Here is a 23,628-nt window from a genome sequence, read left to right as displayed (position 1 = left end):
TAAGTTAGGGTCACATGATATTTTGAGAGGGTTATTTAAATTGGATTTTGTTTATATTATTGAATGTTTGGGTTATTTGTCTCAGACAAAAGTGCTAACATATTAAATATTTTTATTATTTGTATTGATTTAAAGTGTTTTATTGTGCTCATTCACCTCTTGACCATTTCCTATTTTGTATTTATTGATTTGAGAGTTTTTCATTTTTGTTTGGCTCTAATAAGTTGCCCTTTAACAACTGACCATTTCTGATGCAAGGGATGGGCACTAGTATGATGTAAAAAGCTGTTGGAGTAGGTACTCTTCCTATAAATCCAAGAAATTAATCTGCGGTTCAACCTGTCCTTACTTAATAACACATCTAAATAAGATATGCTTTCAGTCTTCATTTCATACATAAATTTTAGGAATTCAGTAGTGCTATTAATATAATATATAAATTGCTCTATCTTGTCCCTCTTGCCTTTCCAGACAATACATACATCATCTAAAAATCTAACATATAATCAAATTTTATTCCTAAATTCACTCTTAAATAAATACTGGTGTTCCCAAAAGGCCATCACCATATTAGCAAAAACTGCACTACATGGTGATCCCATGGCAACTACAATTTTCTGTAGATAATATGTACCTTCAAAAAGTATATAATTGTTAGGTAATACCAGTTCTAATAATTCTTCATACAAATTAATTTCCATTTGTGAAGCCCCTTTCATTTGCAAAAATTCTGTCACCCACATTATCCCCACATCTTGAGGTATAGCAGTATAAAGATCTTAATTATTAATAATGTATCATCTGGATCATATTCCATTGTATTAATAAGGGCCAAAAATTCCATGAATTCTTACAAATCTGAAATTCATCGGTTAAGAAGTTTTTAAGTTTGATATCCAAAAATTGAGCACATGGAGCAGTTATTGAATTGCGCCCATCACCAAATGGTCTCATAGGTGGTCTTTCTACATCTTTATGTAATTTTGGGACACCAAAAATAACTGGTGTCATAGGAAAATATATATTTAAATATATAAATCTGCATCAATACTTTGGTCTATAAAAAGATCCTTTAACTGCTGATAAATTTTACAGTAAAGCTCATTAAGTTCATTCTTAGAAATGACTTCATAAGTATCAGATTGTAATAACTTCCTCATCATTTTATACTCATAAACATTCATAACTAGTACCCCACCCTTATCCGGCTTCATAAATCTTACTAGGATTGTTTTAAGGGAAAGAATAGAGTTCTAAGATGACAAAAACATTTGGGTTAAAAGAGCTGCATCATGTGTTGGATTCTGGCTGCCTCTGGAGCAAATGAGAATGGAAAAGTAAGAACTCTCTAGTAACAGATAGTAAGATATGACAGGAACTATGTTATGTGATACTTCAAAATTTGAGACTGCTTTATGTAAATGAATGGAAAAGACCTACATTTTGGTATGGCTTAGACCATCTTGCTGAAGGTACATGAGTCATGGTTTCACTTTGACCTGCACTCCTTTCTGGAAGAAGGATTGGAGGTGTGAGGGTCATTGAGTGACAGATCCGATCTTGATGAGTAGTATGCTCATCATCAGACTGATATCTCATGAATGAAGGTAGCTAGATCTCAGCAGTGGCTTTCTAGCCTGCTCTTTCAGATGGTATTTAGCCTGTTCCACACAGCCTGCAGCACTTAAAACCTCAGCTTTGGCCGGCTAAGATCTAGCTGTATTCAGCTGGACATATAAGAGAATTTAAGTACCTTTTTTCTGCACTTTTTTCAAATAATACAGCATTTTAATTGATTTATTTGTGTTGCATTGAATATTAACTGAACTGGAAGTTTTGACTCTGTTTTTTCAGTTAGTGCTTACTAGATTTGTATTGCCTGTTAGTAATTGCAGGCGGGGGTAGTCTCATTCATTGGTATCCTGTCACTGCCTCTTTAAGTGGTAAATTTTGGAATATTTTCTGCTTAAAACCTCAGCTTTGGCCAGCTAAGATCTAGTTGTATTCAACTGGATGTATAAGAGAATTTAAGTACCTTTTATCTGCACTTTTTTCAAATAATACAGCATTTTAATTGATTTGTGTTGCATTGAATATTAACTGAACTGGAAGTTTTGACTCTGTTTTTTCAGTTAGTTCCCCACCCACCCTCCTTGTTTTTGATTTGGTGTTAATCTTGGTGGCTTTGAAACTGCCCCCTCCTCTTGTAAATTTCTGTTTGGATACTCCTTCTGGGCCCATCTCATTTGCTCATTCAACTGAGTGCAGTGAGATCATATTCTGATTTCAGGCACTCCTACTGTGTACAAAGAGAGCATCTGGGAAAGAAAAAAAAAATTAAGCTTGTTTCCTGCCTTTCCTGTAAGTGGTCTAGACTGTTTGTAGGCTTCTGAGCCCCCAAGCCTTTCTGTGTTGGAGGGAAGCCTTCTAGCTTAATTTTGTTTCTTAGAACTAGCCAGTTTTCTAGTTTCAGCACTCAAATCTGTTTCTTTGAACTCAGCACTTGTTCAGAACTTGTAAGCACTAAATAAGCTGCAAATTACTACAGCACTCAACTTTTCTCACTTGTCTAGAGGAAAGCAGTTTTTAGTAATTAATAAATAAGCACCTATCCAAGCATGTCTAAGGGTCAGCTCCCGGTGATTTCTTCTGTCTACCTGATGAATCTGGACATCTTTGGGTAATGCAGCAATTGCCTCATGTACACAGACAACCCTCTCCTCCTACCACCCAACACTACAACCTGTGAGAGATGCACTTATATAGCCAAACTGGAAGCAAAGCTCTCTTCACTCAAGACTGGACTAGACAGTCAAGAGGAGAAGGTAAACACTTGCACCACACCACACTCATCACATAGTCCCTCAAAACCTACACCACCAAAACACACACACAGAAACACAAAACACACACCTACATTTGCAGAGGCTCTCAATAAAAACCTGCCCAAGCATCAGGGACCTCCAAAGCAGAAATGCAAGCAAACTCCACCCCCCAACACAACCCAAATGACACATAGCCCACAAACGCAGTGTGCTACTCAAACACAGCCCATAAGGCATAACAACATACCCAACATTCTAGTTATAGGTGACTCTATAGTCAGGCACACTGATGTTCCACTCACTAGGCTAAACAAGGAGAAAGTTACTGTCAGCTGCCTGTCAGGTGCCAGGATCCGTCACATAATGCATGCACTCAGGTCACTCCACAACAAGTACAAATATGACACTATCATTGTCCATGTTGGTGTGAATGACCTAAGAGGTACCTCCCTGGACTACATGAAAAGAGACATGGAGGAGTTCTCTGATCTTGTAGCCCAGGCAGGTATGACCCAAGCCCTGAGTAGCATCCTGCCATCACCCAGAATGATACCACAGTACAAGGACAAAATGATTGACTTCAACAATTGGCTAAGCTTCTGGTGTCATTATAAGGGGATCCAGTATTTGTCTGCCTGGGATGACAGGATCGACAGACCACGATGCTTTGCCAGAGATGGCCTGCATCTGTCACCCTTGGGATTCCGGACACTGGCTAAGGCTCTTGCCACCCCTATAGTGCCTTTTTTAGGCAAGGTTCAAATTACAAATTCACCACCGTAACAGGTACAAGCAAGCAAAATCTGAGGGTAATGGTACTCAATGCTAGAAGTCGAAACCTTAAAATGCACTCAGTCAAGGCACTCCTTAAAATGGAGAACATTGACATCTGTGCAGTGACAGAGACCTGGTTCAAAGCTCCAGAGAGCACCCCTGTATTACCAGGCTATAATTCATACGACACCTTTTGGCCACCTAACCCAGAACGAAGCACTAAAGGTGGAGGCATGTCCATATTCATTAAGGATATCCACACCTCCAGGCTAGTTGCACAGCATAATGCATCCGAGATTATCCAAGTGCAACTAACTCTGGGCAAGACCGCAATCCAAATTGTAGCTTGCTACAGACCCCCCACCATGCCCCAGGATTCCCACTCCTCATTTCTTGATACACTGGCAAGTATTAGGGTACAACCCAACACCCTAATAATGGGTGATTTCAACTACCCCACCATTAACTGGAAAAACTACTCATGTACCAACTCTTTTGCTCAATGTTTTCTGGAACTCATAAATTCCAACGCCTTGGATCAACTTATTCACACCCCCACCAGGGGCAGCAATATCCTAGACCTGGTCATTACCAACATGGGCAACCGGTGTTCCACACCAGAGGTCAATTCCTCGTTGGTCAGATCCGACCACAAGCTAATCACCCTAGACATCCACATCCCGCCCCCACTCCCAATTAGGGAAAACACCGTAAAAAAACTGCTCCAAAGCCAACTTCACACTTCTTAAGACAGAAGTGGCAAACTTCATGACACCCATGCAGATGGACAATAGAGGTATGACTGCTGAATCCTACACAAATGCACTTTATAAGCACTTACACAAGTGCATGGATCATGCTATCCCTAATAGAACCAAGATGCTATCCTCCAAAAAAAGGAAGCCAATCTGGTGGTCCTCTGCCATAAACAAACTCTACAACAGAAGAAAGAAACTGTTGCAAAAAAGAGTAAAATCCCGTGACTGGAGGAACTCCCTGGTCAACCACAGTAAAAAGCTGAGATCCCTCATAAAATCCTCCAAAGCTAGTTATGAAAACAAAATCACCACTGACTCTTAAGACAACCACAAAGCATTCTATAGCTATGTCAAGAATCTCAATGGCAATACTCAGATCTGCTCTGAGTTACAGCACAATGGCACTAAATATACAGACCAAACCAAATACTATGCACATGGGAGATGCAAGGCCCAACCAAACTATGAAGAAACAAAGATGGCCAGCAAGGTTAACAGTCGAATATGCAGCCAAAGACCAGATAGTGAATAATCAGACTTTTATTGTAAATAAAAAACAGACCGATTTCGGCAAATTAATGCCTTCTTCAGTGTTGAACAAACAATCAAACAGATAGGTTCAGTACTAACTTTACCCCCCTCTCACCCCCTAAAGGGCCCATCTCTATACCGGAAGACTCAAAGTTCCTGTAATCATGGCTGCACAAGTAAAAAACACACTCTCCAAAGCCAAAAATACAGCATCCATGGGACCTGACAATACCCCAGGCTGCGTTCTACGTGAACTACAGAATAAACTGGCACCCTAAGTACCATGTTCAATCATAGCCTCACCTCAGGCTTTGTGCACACTGAATGGCGCACCACAACGGTTATCTCACTCCACAAAGGGGGAGCCACAATGGACCCCGGGAACTACCGCCCCATTAGCCTGACGAGCTTGGTCTTCAAGGCCATGGAACGTATCATCATGGAACTCATAAACAAAGACATTGGTAATCTCCAAACTCTGGACCCTACTCAGTTCGAATTTGTAAAAGGCAGATCATGTCTCCTAAACCTGATTGACTGCTTTGAAGCAGTCACCAAAGCCATAGATGAGGGTAAGGTGGTTCACACAGCTTATCTAGATCTCGCCAAGGCTTTTGACACCATCCCCCACTCTGGAATTATAGATAAGCTCACTAAACTAGGTATAAATCCCTATGTCACAAGATGGGTTGCCAGCTGGCTCACGTACAGAACCCACACTGTGAAAGTAGCAGACTCCAAATCCGACTTCAGACAAGTGACATGTGGAGTACCACAGGGTTCAGTCCTGCGTCCTCTCCTGTTTGGTATCTACTTCTCTGAAGTACAGGCTAACACATAAGGTCTTTGTTTACCAAAGTTTGCAGATGACTGCAAACTAGAAGACATAATCAAAACTTCTAACAATGTGGACATACTACAAAATGGCCTCACTGAGACAGATGCCTAGTGTCAAAGCCATGGCCTGAAGCTCAATGCCAAAAAGTGTATTGTCATCCCATTTGGTAAAAACTCTGTACCCATGAACTACCACATAGCTGGTAGTCTACTTAATGCCAAAAATGTTATGAGACCTTGGGACACAGGTGGACAGTAGTCTCTCCTTTGATAATCACATCGCCACAGTGGTCAGGAAATCCTTCTATGTGGTTCACCTCATCAGAAAAGGTTTCTCACCCGGAAAAAAGAGGTCATTGTTCCCCTCTACTCATCACTCATTAGACCCATTATAGAGTACAATGCCCCTTTTGGTATGTACCTCACAAGACATCTACAAAAACTGGAAATGCCACAGAAATACCTCACAAAGAGGATTACTGACTTCAAACAGATGCCCTACGCAGACCATCTCAAAAAACTCCAGCTTTACTCCGTTGCATATCCCCTACTCAGAGGTGATCTCTGCCTAACATACAAAGCTATGTCAAACCCAGAGTTGTTGGACATGCTCCACTTAAAGAAATCCCAATCCCTCCGAGCTACATGCTGTAGGGACCTAAACCTTGTCACCACACTGAACAGAACATGTTGGAGGGATAGATTCCTGTCCCAGAGACTTCCCATACTCTGGAACAGGCTACTTATCTATGTCAAACAGCGCTCCACATTAGCACTCTTCAAGAAAAATCTTGATGATTGGATGGGAAATAGGAAATTCACCCTAGGGATCACCTCTGTGGCTCTGCTTGACAGGGGCACAGGAAAATAATTTTCTTGGGTGGCGAAAGCCAGGGTACATTTTTGGCTAGGCTTATGTAGGCCCTAGCGCCAATAGCCTAGTACCTACCTATGAACCTATGAACTACCTAGAAGAAAGTCATCATTTCCCCCAATTACTCTAAGGACATTTTCTGATCTTTCTGAAAGGCTTGTCCACCTTGTTTTTGGCCACTGATCAGTACTCCCAATTACAATGAATTCTTGACTGTGATTTCGAGTCTTCACCTTACAACTTGCAAGCTAGAATATTGTCCCTTTAGGTTGTTTATTGCCAGTTTGGATGTGTTTTATCCAGTAAGTTACTGAATAATGGTGTCATCTTTGAAGACTAGGAATTTTCCACTATTACTAAAGATAGGTCCTGCTACTCCAATCCACAAGAAATCTTGTTTTGGCCCTAACATTATTGAGAATTTCTGCCCCTATCTTGGACTTTCCACTTTCTGGTAAGATTATCTAGGAGGGTAGTTTATGGTAACGTGAATCTATTCTGTGGTCAGTGGGCTCAGGGGCACTATCCAAAGATTTTTTTCCTTCTCATAATAATTCTGAAATGGCCCTTATCAGAGTCATGATTTATCTTTTTATGGCCAGATATCAGAGTTTCTATTCTGTTTTGCTTCTGCTTGATCTCTTTGCAGCATTAGACACTGGTGAAGAAAATATCATATTTGACCACCTCCATTATTACTATGATCTTTCCTCTGTGCACCCTGCTGCCTTTTTCATAGTACCTAGAGAGACAGTGGTCTCAAGTTTGAATTTCTTTGACTCTCATCCTTTGGACCGTAGAGTGTGAAATTTTTTCAGTACTGGGTCCATTGCTGTCTGCCTGTGGAGAGAGTATTAGAGGGAGAGGTTTAGGGTAACATTACCTTGCTGGTGATATTAATTTTTTCCTCTAGTCCCCTCAGGGTTATACTGCAAGTCTGAATTGTTTTTGAAGGATGATTTGGAAGCCGTTCATTTTTAGCTGGCTACTAAATGGTTGAAGTTTATTTTGTTCAAGACTGAGTCCATGGCTGTGCATGTTACTCAGATGGATGTTACTCTATGAGGTGTTACTCTGAGGAATTCTTCTGATTTGCCACTTCCATCTTTCATTCTTTGTGTTGGCAACAGATTTGATTTAGTTTCTACAGTGCATGAATTTTGTGCTATCCTCAGTAATGAGATGACACTTATGAATAATGTGTAATTTGTGGTGAAAACGTTACTTCCTTCTGGAGATCATTTCCATAATCAATTTCCATAATCAATCACCTGATACCTCAAGGGGATCTGTCTACAGTGCTTCATACATTGGACTTTAGCAACACTGACTATTGTAACATCTTCTACCTTGGGCTTTATGACACTGAGTTAGACTGATTTTGATTCATGCAAAATATGCCACTAGGCTGCTTGTTGTACTTATCAAAGCTTTGCTGTTAGACTATTTATCCCTGTGTGACTTGGGTTTCTCTTACATGAAGGAGCACATTGTTGTGTACTTCCCACCTCAGGTATTGCACAGCTCTTCCCAAGGTTTTCTCAGGCATGGCTTGAAGAAGCTGGGATTAATTAATTTGCTTATCAAGCTCTCTGCCTTTAGAATCTGCTTCTACATTTGCTCCAACAGTATTCTGCATTTGCTTGCTTCATATGCTATCTTAAACCATGCCTATTCACTTTTGGCTTTAATGGATACCACTCATATAAGTTACATAGTTTATTTTAATTAGTTGTGTTATTTTAATCAGTTGTTTTTACTGACTGTTTATTTATTTATTTTGCATTTCTTATCCTTTTGTTGATTTGTTAATCAACATAAGTGCATTAATAAAGGTAAGTGCATTAATGAAGGTAATGAAAACTAAGATGAAGGCACAACTAAGCTGAAAATGTGTATATTGTACGATATCCAAAAATTCTCTAATTAGAAAACAGACAGTACTGCTTGACAGAGAAATTCATGAGAGTAGCTCAGTAGATTTAAATGTGCGACCTCATAGAACAAATGATATTACAAATTATGAACAAAAAGTTATGACAAATAACTTCAGGAAAGTGTGCTAAAGGCTAAGACTTTGCTGCCTGTCTCCTCTCTTTTCTAAACCAAGGGTTCACTTCATACATTATCAGCACCTGTCTTTACTCATCTCTCTCTCCACTTAAAACACTGTTCTCCTCTCTGATAAACTTAAGTGTAAGTCTCACTGATAGTTTTTTTTTTCAAGCATAGCGATCTTCTGCTCCTGGCTCTGCCCACTCCGTTTGCCCTCACTGTGCTAGGGCTCTCTCTGCTCCCGTACCCTACCCCCATTCCCACCCACACCCACATTCTTTACATATATACTCTTACACACCACACCTCTTCCTCCTATCCAACCAGTCACCCTCTCTAACTAATCTAACACCTGCTTCACTCCTATAACCCCTCCCACCTATCTCTCCTCCTTTACATTCTCACTACTCCCCCTTCCCCTCCTCACTAACTCCTACTTTTCATTTCTAGTCACAACCTCTCTGCTTTCTCTAATTTCACTACTCTTATTCACTGCATTCTTGACTCATCTACCAATCTTCTCTCTCCCTATCTACTCTCTGGTCAGGTGATCACTCTATCTCTTCACCAGCTTTCTCTTCTTCCTCTCTCTAACAACCTTTTACTATTCATCACTCTACTGTCAATCCCCCTCACCTACTCTCCCCATACTCCTAACACTCATACTATCTCTTACCCACAATTAATTTCACCATCTCTCTTCCCTAGTTCATGATCTGACCTCTTCAAAGTTCCTACTTGTTCTAACTCATCTCTCTCCTCTGCTCAGAAACCTAGATTTCCTACTACCCTGAACCTACTCTCTTCACTTCTCTCTTTCTTTGACACTCTTCTTTTGGATGGAGACATCCACCCCAACCCAGGGTCTCCCACCTCTTCCTTGCACAATATCACTACTCAGACCCTTCCCCCTCACTTACCCCTTCCTACTAGTAATTCCCCTTCCAAATCTTTAAAACTTTTCTCTCTAAATGTTCAAAGTATTGCAAATAAAGTAACAGATCTGCACTCCTGTATATCTAACACATCTCCTCACATTCTTGCGCTATCAGAAACTTGGCTGAAACCTCACATCCTTAACACAGAAATCCTACCTCCAGGTTATAACATCTATTGCTCAGACAGAACCAATAAACAGGGAGGAGGGTCAATATCCCCTGCCCCCTCTCTCCATCTCTGTTCCCTGCTTCTCACCTGCTGAAATACTCATTGTAAAGTTCACCTCAACCCTCACAAAAAATTTGCCATAGTCTCTGTATACATTCCCCCTGGCAATAATATTCCCATCCTAGAGAACTTCCTGTCCTGGATCACACACCATATCCCTTATGAAACTATCATAATTGGAGACACTAATATAGCCTGGACTAAACTGTCCCTATCATCCCCTACCCATAGTATTAACCTTCATGGTTTTCACCAACACATCTCCACTCCTACTAGAATAAACAAAAACTTCTCATCTGAACCCATCCTTGACTGGATCCTTACTTCAGTACTTCACTTCTATCATAATCCCGGGATACTTCCCAATTCATTGAGTGATGCACACTCTAAAACCTTCATACACAGATTCACACAACACTCACCTAAAGCCCCTACTTACAGGGTATGCCAAAACCTTACCCACTTCGACCCAGACACTTTTAACTCCAAACTATCTGGCATTAATTGGTCCTTCCTCTATCACCTCCCTCTCAATGAGGCAGTAAATTCCTTCAATAAGATTTTCCTTGATACACTTGATTCTGTTATTCTGTCCAGAAAAATCATAATCAAATCCAACTATGCCCTCTGGCTAATAAAACAAACCCACTCAATCATGCACAAAAGACATTCTTCCTGGAAAGCCTGGGTTAAAAACAAGTCCCCTCTCTTACTGCAGACATACAGAGAGCTCAGTAACCTGGCTAAAAAACTTGTCAACAAAGACATGACAGCTTTTTTTTCCTCTAACCAAAGTAGCCCACACAACTTCTAGGCCACCCGTCAACAACCTACAACACCCAGGTAACCCCACTACTCCCAACCCCTTTCCAAACAACATTGCTTCTGAAATTGCCTCCCTCCTTAACAACTATTTTATAGAAACTATTCAAAACCTCTCACACAAAACAGTACGTCTCACTCAACACCTCCACTATGACAAAACTTTTCCCCAATGATTTTCTTTCGAACCAGTCCAATTACTACAATTAAATTTCTCCTTATTAGCAAACTTAAACCCTGCTCTCCCACAAAAGACCAACTACTCCGTCATTTCCTAAATATAGCTGCACAATCCATCACTTACCCTGTCTCTATTCTTATTAACTGTTCCATCTCAGAAGCCCTTGTCCCTAACATTTGGAAATCCTACTATACTATCCCTCTTCACAAAGGCGGCAACTCTACAGATCCCTCTAACTTTGGACCAATTGCTATCCTGTTCTTCCTATGCACACTCTTGGAAAAGTGCATCCATGTTCAGCTAGTCAAACACCTTCTCGATGCTTCTACCCAACATGGTTTTAAGCCCCACCATAGTACTTCCACTGCATTGCTGTCATTTACCCAAATAATAGCTGAAGCCCATGACAATAACCTCCTCATCTACAGTCCTTCCCTTGATCTTTCAAAGGCCTTTAATACTGTCTCTCATTCTAAACTTCTAACTAAACTCTCAGACCTACATCTCTGTACTGCCTCCATCAACTAGTTCTCTAGCTATCTCTCCAGCAGGCAGAAATCTGCCCACTGGCAAACTGTCCTCTCGCCATTCCTCCCTGTTAATACTGGAGTTCCCCAAGGATCAATTCTGGGCCCCCTCCTGTTTAATATATTCACTAATAAACTTCACTCTGCAGCTAACCTCTCTAGACTTCTACAGTACGCTGACAACTTCACCCTCATTACTCTGCTCACAACAAACTCCTCTTCTTCTTCCCTAAAACACTTGCCCAGTACAAAGCCTTTTTCTCTATATCCTCCTTCAACAACACCATTATTAAACCTGAACCCCATACTAAACTATTTGGACTTATCATTGACAATGAATTAAAATTTGGTATTCATATTCAACAAAGTATAAAAAAAGACCCACCAGAAACTTGGACTTCTCTTTCTTAATCAAAAATGTGTGTCACCCTCCTCCAAACCCTCCCTCACTCAGGCCCTACTCCTACCCTGCTTTCATTATGTTGCCACTGTCCTTACTCATGTTCAAACATCTCTTATCACTAAACTAGAGCAAACTTATAACAGAACTGCCAGATTTTCCACCAACCTTCTTTATAAATCTCACCACTGTCCTGCCTTTAAGTCACGCCAATGGCCAGAATTCTCCAAACAACTGCTTATACCCCAGCTACATGCTGCATACTCTATCCTATATGAACCCTCATCCTGTCCCTCCATCTCCAATTTAGTCTCATTCTATAACCCCCCCCCCATCACCTCCATACTGCCAGTAAACACCTCCTTCAGTTATACAAACCCAACAAAAACATTGGTAAGACCATTTACAAATACTCTGTAGCTCATGTTTGGCACTCGCTCCCTCTCAACATAAGAAGCATTCAGCATAAATGCCTGTTTAAGAAAGAACTTAACCTTTTCCTCCTGAAGACTTGGTCATGCCCTTGTCACTCCCCCATTTGAGCTAGTCTCCTCCCTTCTCATTGTATCTGCTTTTCCCTAGCAACTCTTCTTCCACCTTGTACTTGCTCTAGCAAACTGTATTCATAATGTACTCCTTAGAGTAAGCTTCTCTAAACCTTTCAATTGTTAAACTGTATTCATACTGTACTCCTTAGTGTAATATTCTCTAAACATTTTAATTATTTAGCCTATGCTATGTACTGTTCTCGAATTTTGGAACTTGTACTTGTTAACTGTTATTTTACCTTTGCATTGTACTGCTATGCACAACATTTTGACTTGTACAATATTTCTGTGACCCTACTTTAATATTTTGTAAATATCATAATTACTTGTATTATTTCTGGAGCGTTTCTCCTAGGGTATCCATTGAAAATGGGCCTCTGGCTCACTTGGACTAACCTGGTTAACAAATGTCAATAAATAAATTAAAAAAAATGGGAATATGAGGTGAGTACTGAAAAAGGGTCCAATCTTATAATGATCTCAGAATACAATTTATGCATATCTGCAAAAAAATTAAATCAAAGAGGATATTTAAACCCCAAGAGTTTTAGCAATGAAACATTTAAAATGTCTACACTACCCAGCTCAATATACTCTAAAACAAATTAAAAATGTTCAGCAAATGGCATGTGGCTGCCCAAAATAATGTGGCAACAGTATAATAAATTGTGAAACTGGGAATCAGTTTTAAAGCACCATGCTAATGAAGATGTAAATTCATTTCGAAGTCTGCACACAAATGAATGCATTCTGCAGGAGGGTAACACATTAACAGAGCAGTCTGTTTATTTCAAAGAAACAGATTTATAAAGTCATATAAATATGAAGTCATTTCCCCAGCATAATGCCCCTGTTTTTAAAATAAATAATTCAGACGCATTGCATTTGTTATTAAGATATAATGAAGATTTACAAGCAGCTGTACCTCAGTACTTTACTTGCTTTTCTATGCTTAGTACTAGCACAGCCAGTTAACCAGAATAGAACAGGCATCATGTACTGTTCTGGGGTAGGATTAACACTGGAATGTCAAAAACACTTTAGATTATGTTCAAGCCAAAAAAAATCTGCAATCCTTACTTTATAATAAAAAATAGATAGGAAATCATCTCTGAACAAAAGAGCATATAAAGCCAGTTATGGTACAATACTACATAAGGTAATGTAGCAACAGTATAGCAAGCTGTAAAGCTGAGAAACCTGGAGCCAGTTTCAAAGTATTGTTATTAATGAGGTGCTAAATCTGTCTATACATGGATGATATTGGTTTGATTAGTCTGTCAGAGTTAGCACAGTTAGTCAAATATCTATTTGTTTCAGTGAAACAGTTACCAAATTATAGACACATGCAATCAGTTAGATGAAAGCATTCTGCAGATGTTAGCACACTAGGACAAAAATTTGGGTCTATATCACATAGTCGAAGTTTTATAACTTCGAACACGAAATGTACAAACCATTCCATTCGAAGTTACAAAACTTCGACTATGAAAAAAAAAAAAAAAAAAAGGAAAAACAAAATAAACTGTTGTAAGCAGACGGCAAGCCCCCCTGCACCCCCCACACCCCCAGCTACTTAAATATACCAACTCCGAGATCGCACCTCATTCAACAGAATGGAAACCTCCCCTTACGGAGATTTCCGTTGAAACGTTCGAACTTGTACATGTTCGAACTTATGGTCTCGACCATTTAAGGTTCGAACTTGTACAAGTTTGACTATATGATAGGAACCCAAAAAACTCTATACTTCTCAAAGAGTCACTTTCATACAGTTATAAAAATGTGAAATCAAGTATCCAGCAGAATGACAACTGCCATTAGAACAAATAAATAAATAAAATCACTAAATAATAAACATTTGAATTTCAAACTTAAAATCCCTGACAAAATGCATACTAACACAAAACCTGTTATTCTAGCAAGTTTTGAAGTTTATGATACTAGTATTTAAAATATATCTCTAGTTTTGGGGCCTTTGTCCCCCTATTAGTTTTGGCTTTGTCCAGATTTTTTATATTAAAAGGTTGAGAGGTATGGTAGTTAGCATCCTTCCCTACAGGGTTATACTTAGGTTTTTGGAATTTACAGCACTCACCCCCAATGTAGCCCTCCCACAGAATATAAAGTCTCATTAGCTGTGAAAATCCCATTGTACAAACAGCATATACTGTATTACACATCTAACAAGTAATAGTTCTATGGAAAAGTAAAATATCATCCGCAGTTGATGTCTTAACTGGCATTCCCCAAGGGTTATTTATTAGCCTGCTGATTTTACAATATTTGTAAACAGTATATGGAAACACTCACCTAACTCCCACTTACTAAACCACACATATGACTCTGCTCTCTTCTGAAAAGACAGTTCTATCCCTGGAATACTTCACAAACTGCATCTCACGTTTAGTACTATATAAATTTGGTTAGCCAGTTCTGATTCACACCTTAAGATCAACTAAGCAAAATGTCTTTGTCTTGCTTGCAGTTACTTAGTGATCCCAAAAAGATTACAATTGTGTCTCAAGATTGAGGATAATACAATTCTGGAAGGTTAAACATACCTTTGTATCCTCAGTGACAAAAGGACAAAACTGGAATAGCACAGTGGTCCTGCTGTTGAGAAAACATGTAGGAATGTATACCAAAAAAGAGAATACTTTACTTCAGAAATCCTTATCAAGTACCATGTTTCATACTATGAACTAAACTACTATTTAAGTGCTGTCCACTAGCCTGCCATCACATCATATACATAAGAAGGGGGCTATCGCCACATAGTCAAGTAAAACACAGGTACCAGACACTGAACAGAATTCATACAGATTCACACTGAAGTGCTTACACAATAAGGCAGTGTTGCACCGTGTGAGAAGTACTAATTATAGCTGTATTTCTGCCTAGCAACCCTTCTGAGCAATCATCCTTTCACTTCACAGAAATGAGCAAAAACAGACTACAGCAAGCGCAGAGCGCTACAGAAGTCTGACAGTAAACAGCAGGGCCTAACGATGGGAGCCAGCCAAGTACAGGCAGTTCTCAGTAGTGTGACTGGGACTTAGCCACTCTTGTGAAGAATTACATGAACTTAACAATATGAATTTAAAAATCAAGGGTTGCCAAGGCAATCAGAAGGTATGGAACATACTTTACTAGATTTGTGTGTTGCTGTTGTACAAAGCTCCTTAATGTACCATGAACACACATCTTTCAAATATAGTGTCTAAATAATCCTTCTGGAGTGGCTGAAGTCATACAACCACAATTTTCAGCACAAAAAGTGGGTGAAAAGGAGATGTACACTGTTGTAATAAAGGAGTAAGACCAAACAGGGAACACATAAGTATATAGATAGGAGATTGCAGGGTGTGGGTGGAAAGTTAGGGTATGTTTTATTTTGTCTTTGTAAAAAGAGAATGGATAAGAGGTATGGTATGCAAAGAAAAACTGGATATGGAAAAAAGGTACAGTATAGTTTTGGGGAGCAAACAGACAAACATGAAAAAATACAGATAAAGAGGGTTGGTTTTATATACACAAATCTGGGGTAACAAGGAATGGACACATACCTATAGATGGTGAACAAATGGTGATGAGCAGGATTGACCACAGACAAGATGTGTGGCATGACACACTAAGAAGGGGTTCATACCAGGCAGGGGAAAGGGTTAGGTGCTGTCTTCAGCTGGGGTGCCAAAGAGGCCTGAAGGACAACTTGCTGAGAACTGTCACCAGCTGACAATCTCATGTAGGTGCTGACAGGGGCTTAGCAGTCCTGCAGTAGCATGGTTGTTGGGGCCTGACTCCAGGAAACCTACTGTTTGAAGCACGAGGAACTTGATGTGATTAAGACTTTGACCCACCTGATTTCCCACTGCTGGTGCTTTGACTGGTCCACAGGTTGGGGGACACAGATGTGCATCTGACAGGCATCTCCACTCTTCCTCAATGAGGTAAACACTTCACTGGCATTAGATCCAGCACATGCCTTATCAGTGGGAGATGCCAATGATGGCGTCTGGGCCTCTTTTTCCACATCAGGTTGATCTGCATGCTGGAGACACAATGGGAAAGTTTGCATGTGTGTTGTGTGGCATTTGTGATGATGTTACCCAGCACCATTGTGAGAACAGACATCATGAAATGATTACTCTATCAAGATCTGTGGTGGCACACACTGTCTCAGTGAGCACTGCCTTGCACAGGAAGATCAGTCCATCATGTAAGTTCAGATTGGCAGTGTTTTCCATGTCTGTCCATCAGGTATGTCCCAATCGGTAGCGTTGTTCATAGACGATGTAGGATACAAACATAAGGTTGACATACATACATATGGGCCTTGGTAGGTGGCATGCTCAATAGCTATCTCTAGTGCTGTCAGGTAGCCTTTCACTCCTTATCATGGGTGACTGTGAATACCTACCTCCAGGAGTGGAATCTCTCATATTCGGGTCTAGAAGTATCACAACACTATTGCCACAGGATCTGGCAAAGTAACACTTTGAGCATTGGTGGTTCAGTGGTAGAATTCCCACCTGCCATGAGGGAGGCCCGTGTTCAATTCCTGGCCAATGCAGCAAGGCATTTTTAGGACAGCGCAGTGATGCACTGGTAGCGTTGTCGCCTGACAGCAAGAGGTTCTCCGGTTTGATTCTTGGCTGAGGTGCCTTCTGTGTGGAGTCTGTATGTCCTCCCTGCATTTGAGTGTGTTTTCTCTGGGTGCTCCGGTTTCCTCCCACATTACAAAGGCATGTGTCTGGAACATTACTCCCCGGGCCTCCGCTGAAAATTGGCTAGATCCAAGTTGGAATTTCCCGGTTAACAAATGTTAAATAAATAAAACAAATAAATAAATACCAGGCCAATGTCACACATTGGCACCCCATCCCTGTCACAGGAGGAAATTACCTTGGCAGCACTTGTGGCATTTTCTCTAAAAAGTTTGTGTCAGCAGTCTTGTGTTACTGTGTCCCCAGTCCCCTGTATAAATAATTTTGTGACTGCAGCTTGCAACACCCTCCCTAAAGTGTTGTAATGACATAATGTCTGATGCAGAGTGGGAGTTAACCATCACAGCCTGGACTGTTGCTTTAAATTGTTGTACCTCGATATCTCACTCATGGTGTAGAGCTCCAGGGCAGAGCGCATGGCTAATTTACATTAGCTTTACCCCAAGAAGGGCTCATTTGCATGTGATGATATTCAGCAACAATGCTGAAGTGCAACAGTGGTGTAAAGGCTCCGGCAAGTAGAGCTATACCATTCTATGAATTGCACCCTCATAATACACAGGCACTTTGTTTATGTGTTTCTGAATACCCCCATTAATATTTGGATTGCCTGAATTATATATTTCACTGTAAGTATTACAGAAGGCTTTAAGAATACCATCTAATTGTGTGAAAGGAGAACCATTATTAAACGCAGATGAAATAACTAAGCTGTGGTTCAGTTTTGGTAAGAATGACAAAGGTTTTGACAGAACTGATGCCCATTCTGATTATTTCAGTCGTATTTTAAATTCAAAATGAAAATTTGAATTTAAAAATATGATATGAAAATATGATGAATACAACTATTTCAGTTTGTGTTAGCCTTCAACCATATTGTGATTTTTTTCTGAATTAATGTCCAATTAAAGTTCTTTATCTAATTTGGAAATACATTTCTATAAAGTATAGATTTGGTTTGTTCTACAGCATTTTGTGTTTGAGGATTTTCTGATTAATAGGCCTCAAAGATTTAAAAGCAGCCACCTGGAAGCTTTGAGACCTGCTGAGATGTAGAGAGACTGTATTAGCAAATCTGTTTGGATGAATACTCCTATGTCACATATTTCAGATTTAACCTAGAGTTTAACAAAACCCATTAACTTCTCTGAATAATGCTTTTTATGTAAATCAAGGAATAGTCCAAGAAAAATCTAATTCTGCATTACATGAAAGTGGAAATGTCAAGAATAAGTATTAAGAAAGACAATTCTTAAAAAAACTAAGTATTAAGAAAAAAAATTCTTGAAAAAAAAGCTATAATCCCAACTCTGGGGGTGTAGAGTATCACAGAGATCAAGAAGATTATGCCCGGAATTCAGAAACAGGCCAGCCACAAGTGCTCCAGATGATTCAGACACATTACCTGCAATAAGAAAATACCTCATTATCAGATGATTTTCCTGTCTCTGAATTAAGGAAAGACCTCATTATCAGGTTATTTGTGTGTCTCTGAATTAAGGAAAGACCTCATTATCAGATGATATGTATGTCTCTGAATTAAGGAAAGACCTCATTATCAGATGATACACATGTCTCTGAATTAAGGAAATACCTCATTATCAGATGATTTGTGTGTCTCTGAATTAAGGAAAGACCTCATTATCAGGTGATATGCATGTCTCTGAATTAAGGAAAGACCTCATTATCAGGTGATATGCATGTCTCTGAATTAAGACCTCATTATCAGATGATATGCACGTCTCTGAATTAAGGAAAGACATCATTATCAGATGATTTGTGTGTCTCTGATTTAAGGAAAGACCTCATTATCATATGATATGCACATCTCTGAATTAAGGAAAGACCTCATTATCATATGATATGCACATCTCTGAATTAAGGAAAGACCTCATTATCAGATGATATGTATCTCTGAATTAAGGAAAGACCTCATTATCAGATGATACATATGTCTCTGAATTAAGGAAAGACCTCATTATCAGATGATATGCATGTCTCTGAAATAAGGAAAAACCTCATTATCAGATGATATGCACATCTCTGAATTAAGGAAAGACCTTATTATCAGATGGTTTGTGTGTCTCTGAATTAAGGAAAGACCTCATTATCAGATGATACACATGTCTCTGAATTAAGGAAAAACCTCATTATCAGATGATATGTATATCTCTGAATTAAAGGAAGACCTCATTATCAGATGAGTTGCATGTCGCTGAATTGCCTGTTGATTACCACAAGAGCTAAAAAACACTTTTCTACAGTAATTACGCTGGAGGCCCATACATTCTGTTGATGCACACATCCCCTTCATTCACTCCCCAGTATAGACACACACACACACACACACACACACACACACACACACACACACACACACACACGCACACACACATATGGACATACTACCATACTTCATACTGAGTCAGCAAAATGTCCCTGATGTTGCCTCTTATTTTTTCACCTTCTCTTATATATAATATGTCAGTAAAAAATGCCAGACATTAGAGTTTTACACTGCTTAGTGATCATACTATGCTTCATGCTACAAAACCTGAGTTCTGTTAAATTTGTAACTGGATTAAAGTGATATTAAAGATTTCCCTGGTGTCTAGAATTCCACCCATATGTCTTTCATGGGGCAAAACCTGTTGTTCAATTACTTTTTGAAGTGACCTAGGATAATATTTAAAAACACCCACCCCCCCGTAATGCTTATTAGTCAAGGGGGAGTTTAGAGGTATAGTAACAACCCCACCCCCAAATACACACATGCCATCTGGCAGTTATCGCAGAGGACTAAAGCACTGACTTCTTAATGAGCTACTTCCTGCACCAAGGGTACAGGGTTGAATCTTTCTACCTTCATTTTCCTACTGTCTTACCTTGAACAATTCAGTTAACCAAACAATCCTATAGGGCAAATGGGAATTTGGGCTAGGCTCCTCAGTAGTCCTGGGCTGTTTGGTTAGTAATTACCTATGACTGTGAATATGACATGCACACACAAACCAACATGCAAACACACACACACACACACACACACACACACACACACACATTCATGCACACATAAATACACACTAACACACATATTCACACATTCATGCACACACATTCACATACACACACACACACACACACACACACACGTGTATTCATGCACGCACACCCACACACACCCACTCACTCACACACCAACACACACACACACACACACACACACACACACACACACACACACACATGTAGACACTCACCCGTACAAAGAACAGACCCCCTCACCTGAGTGTACTCAATGTACTCACAGACACAATCATTTGTCCACACAAACACATGCGCTCGTGCGCTCACACTGTCCTGAGACCACTCATACTTCTGCCTACATTTATACATGCAACCACACACACACACAGACACACCTAATACTTCCTGTCCACTAAACTCTCTCTTTCCTCTAACATGGCCTCATCCAATGAAAGTAATGGGTGAATGCAAGTGTTTGGCCATGTTAATTAATGCATCTGACAGTGGTGACTTATGCAGCTGGGTGGTTCTATGAATTGCTTTGCTGTGTAAGTCATTTACTGCAAGCATTTCTGGGAGAGAGTATATGACTGTAAGTCAGGCAGAGAATGACTTTCAGTAGCCTGTAAGATACCAAGAAGGGGGCAGGGCTTTGAGATGGTCACTGTGAAGCTTTTATGATTTAGACCCTTGATTTTCTTGAAGAGAAAACATTGTGGTCATTCAGTCTGTGTCAAGTGTATGGACAGGGACATACTGAAAGGGCATTATACTCTACGATCACCTTAATAACTGCTGAATACAATGCAATGATCACATCCCTAGACTTGGATGTGATATCTTACTAATAATGAAGAAGGACTTTCTTACAATAGTGGATACATGGTGATCAAAGGACAGTTCATTGCCTACAAAGTTTTCCAGGTCCCTTACTACTGGATCAATTTTCACAGGTGTGTTGTCAATTGTGATAGTTACAGGGGTCATCATGCTTGCCAAAGGATTCTATTATACATTTATGGCATTATGTTTTAGGCTACGGTTTTACACCAGCAATTTGTTTGGAAAAGCCCCTCATGGAAGATCTCGCTGTCTTCCAGACAGTTTATGATGGCACCAGTCATCTGTAAATTTGGTTAGTCATAAACCCTTAATATTATTTTTGACCTCTGAGAAGTAAATGCCAAAGTTGAGAGGCACAAGGACTGAACCGTCAGGTACAGCTATAGTGACAGGTCTTTTAGAGGTAGAGCCATTCACCATAATTTCTTGGGTTCCGTTTGTGAGCTAGTTTGCTATCCAATGACTTACATAGGGATTTACCTTTGGCTGGGTGAGTATATCAGCTCTACTTGAGCGTGAAATGGCATTGAACACTTTGGTGATATGTGGTGTATACCAAATTTCCATCATTCTTTGTTTTAATAACCTTCTCAAAGAAGTCAATCAGGTTAAGTAGGTAGGATCTGCCCCTGACCAAACTTAACTGGCTAGAGTCAACAATTTGTAGGTAGCCTATATTCTTATTTATTAATTCCATAATGATTCTTTCCATAGCCACAGAGATAAGGCTGTTGACTTGTAGGTCTATAGTTACCTATATCTATTGATGCCCCACCCTTGTGCAAGGGGATGAATGTTTTTGTCTTCTATTCATCTGTCACAATGACTGTTTGGAGGCTGATATTGAATAGCCTGTGTAGGGGGTTTAACAGTTTCTGTTTCATGCTAGCCCATAGTTATCCTGTATGTTATCCGGACCCATAGAAGCAGTGTTCATGACCTTGGACAATGCTTTGGGGACAGATGCCATTATATAATCTGGGAATGTGGGGAAAGGGGGGTTGAATGTAGAGCTAAATCTATCTGCTAGTGGACTTGCTACATCCTTTGGGTCTGAGTATGTGCTATCATTTCCCTTTAGCTCAGCACACTGCTGAACATTGTTTTTGAGGTTTCTAGAAGAGTTAAGAAAGGTTTTGTGGTTGTCCCAGGCAATTCTTACCTCATATCTGACTTTGGTTGATTTGATCAGGGTCCAGGGTTCCCTGTTAAGCTTAGCAGGAGTTTTTTTCTTGCATCTCGAAAGTTGCATTTACTTTTAAATGCAATGAGATTTTTTTTCTTTTATTATATAGCCAGTTTATATTTGGGTTCCAGCATAAGGCCTATTTGTTATATTTACTTTGGAGGGGACAGATTCATCTATGCAGCTATTCACAAGTGCATAGAATTTGGCAGTAAAGGTTTCTGCATAAACAAAGGGATCATCAAGTTCAAAGAGGATGCAGAATTTAGCCAGGGCATCACTTGGTTTCAGTAGATTAGCCTTGGCATAATCTCTGAATGCCAAGGTATTGGACGATGCTTCTGTCTTCAGTATTTAGGTAAATGTGACTGATCTGTGGTCCAATTTTACCAGGGAGGAAGTTACAGTTGTTAGCACTATCCCATACTGATGAAGACCACATCCAGAATTTTATCATCTGCTTAGGGTGTGGACTGACTGGTCCACAGAGTTTGTATTTATGAAATCCAGAAAATGTTGAGCATACATTTTAGAGGATGTATATGTGCCCTGTTTAGTAGAGAGGTAGTTGAAGTCTCTTAGCAGAACGCTGTTTGGCTTAATACATAGGGAGTCCATACTAGTTAGGTAGGAATTATGGGGAAATAGAGGAGATCCTATAGTTAGCCACAATGTGATAAAGGGTCTTAATAATGGAAAACAAGATGTGGAGGGGTTCCAGATCATTATCTTGTCTAAATAATCTGCATGTAAAGGTTTTTTTCCAGATATGGAAACAACACCACTTTTAGTGCATACATCTAGTATGGTGGGCCTGAACGTGTGGTAGACATTGAAACTCTGCACTGATGGGGTACTCTCAATGGTCTTGAATCAGGTCTCTGTAGCAATATATATATCAATGTTTTGCATGGTAAGGAGCACTTGAAGGGAGTGGAGATTTTTGCTAAGACTCTTATCCCTATCATTAAGCAGCAATGTCTTCATGCTATTGGGATTCTGACTTGATATGCTAAAAGCTTTTGAAGACTGATGTTACATAAAAAAACACTGTGGGAGTGGGAAACATTTTATCCAGTATACAAAAGCCTTCGGGAATAGGTACAGGCCAACCCTGGCAAAGCAGTTAGGACTGCCAGTGATCTCTTCCCAAGATGATATATGTTTGAACTCCATTGAATGACACCAGAAGCTAAGCCAATTGTTGAAGTTAATAATATTTTTTTGTATTGAGACATTATTCTTGGTGAAGAAAAACTGTTGTTCAAGGCTAGGCTCATACCTGCCTTAGACATACATTTTGAGAGCTTCATCATGTCTCTAGTCATATAGTCTAGGGAGGTACATCTCAAGTCATTTAAACCTACATGTACTATGATTGTGTCATGTGTGCACTTATGGTACAAGTACTTGAGTGTCTGCATGATGTTTTGAATCCTGGCAAATGATAAGCAACTAACTGTGACCCACTCCTTCTGAGTGGTAAATCGTATGTCTCACAATCGAGCCACTATGACTAGAATGTTGGATTAAGTGGAAGTTT

The 23,628-nt window shown here is 39.8% G+C and overlaps 1 protein-coding gene and 1 non-coding gene across 3 annotated transcripts in view; both read left to right on the top strand.

The window, feature by feature from the left end:
* BAIAP3 (BAI1 associated protein 3) overlaps positions 1-23,628 on the top strand; it is a 2,552,914-nt gene that overhangs the window by 2,060,238 nt on the left and 469,048 nt on the right. The window lies entirely within an intron of this gene.
* On the top strand, positions 16,805-16,875 carry TRNAG-GCC. Its single transcript has one exon. It is a non-coding gene; the product is annotated as a tRNA-Gly (tRNA).

The sequence above is a fragment of the Protopterus annectens genome, chromosome 12.part0, assembly GCF_019279795.1.
Source record: "Protopterus annectens isolate FY-2018-M chromosome 12.part0, PAN1.0, whole genome shotgun sequence".
Classification (NCBI taxonomy): domain Eukaryota; kingdom Metazoa; phylum Chordata; order Ceratodontiformes; family Protopteridae; genus Protopterus; species Protopterus annectens.
Note: the sequence above shows the minus strand (reverse complement) of the source record. Positions and strands in the feature narration are given on the sequence as shown.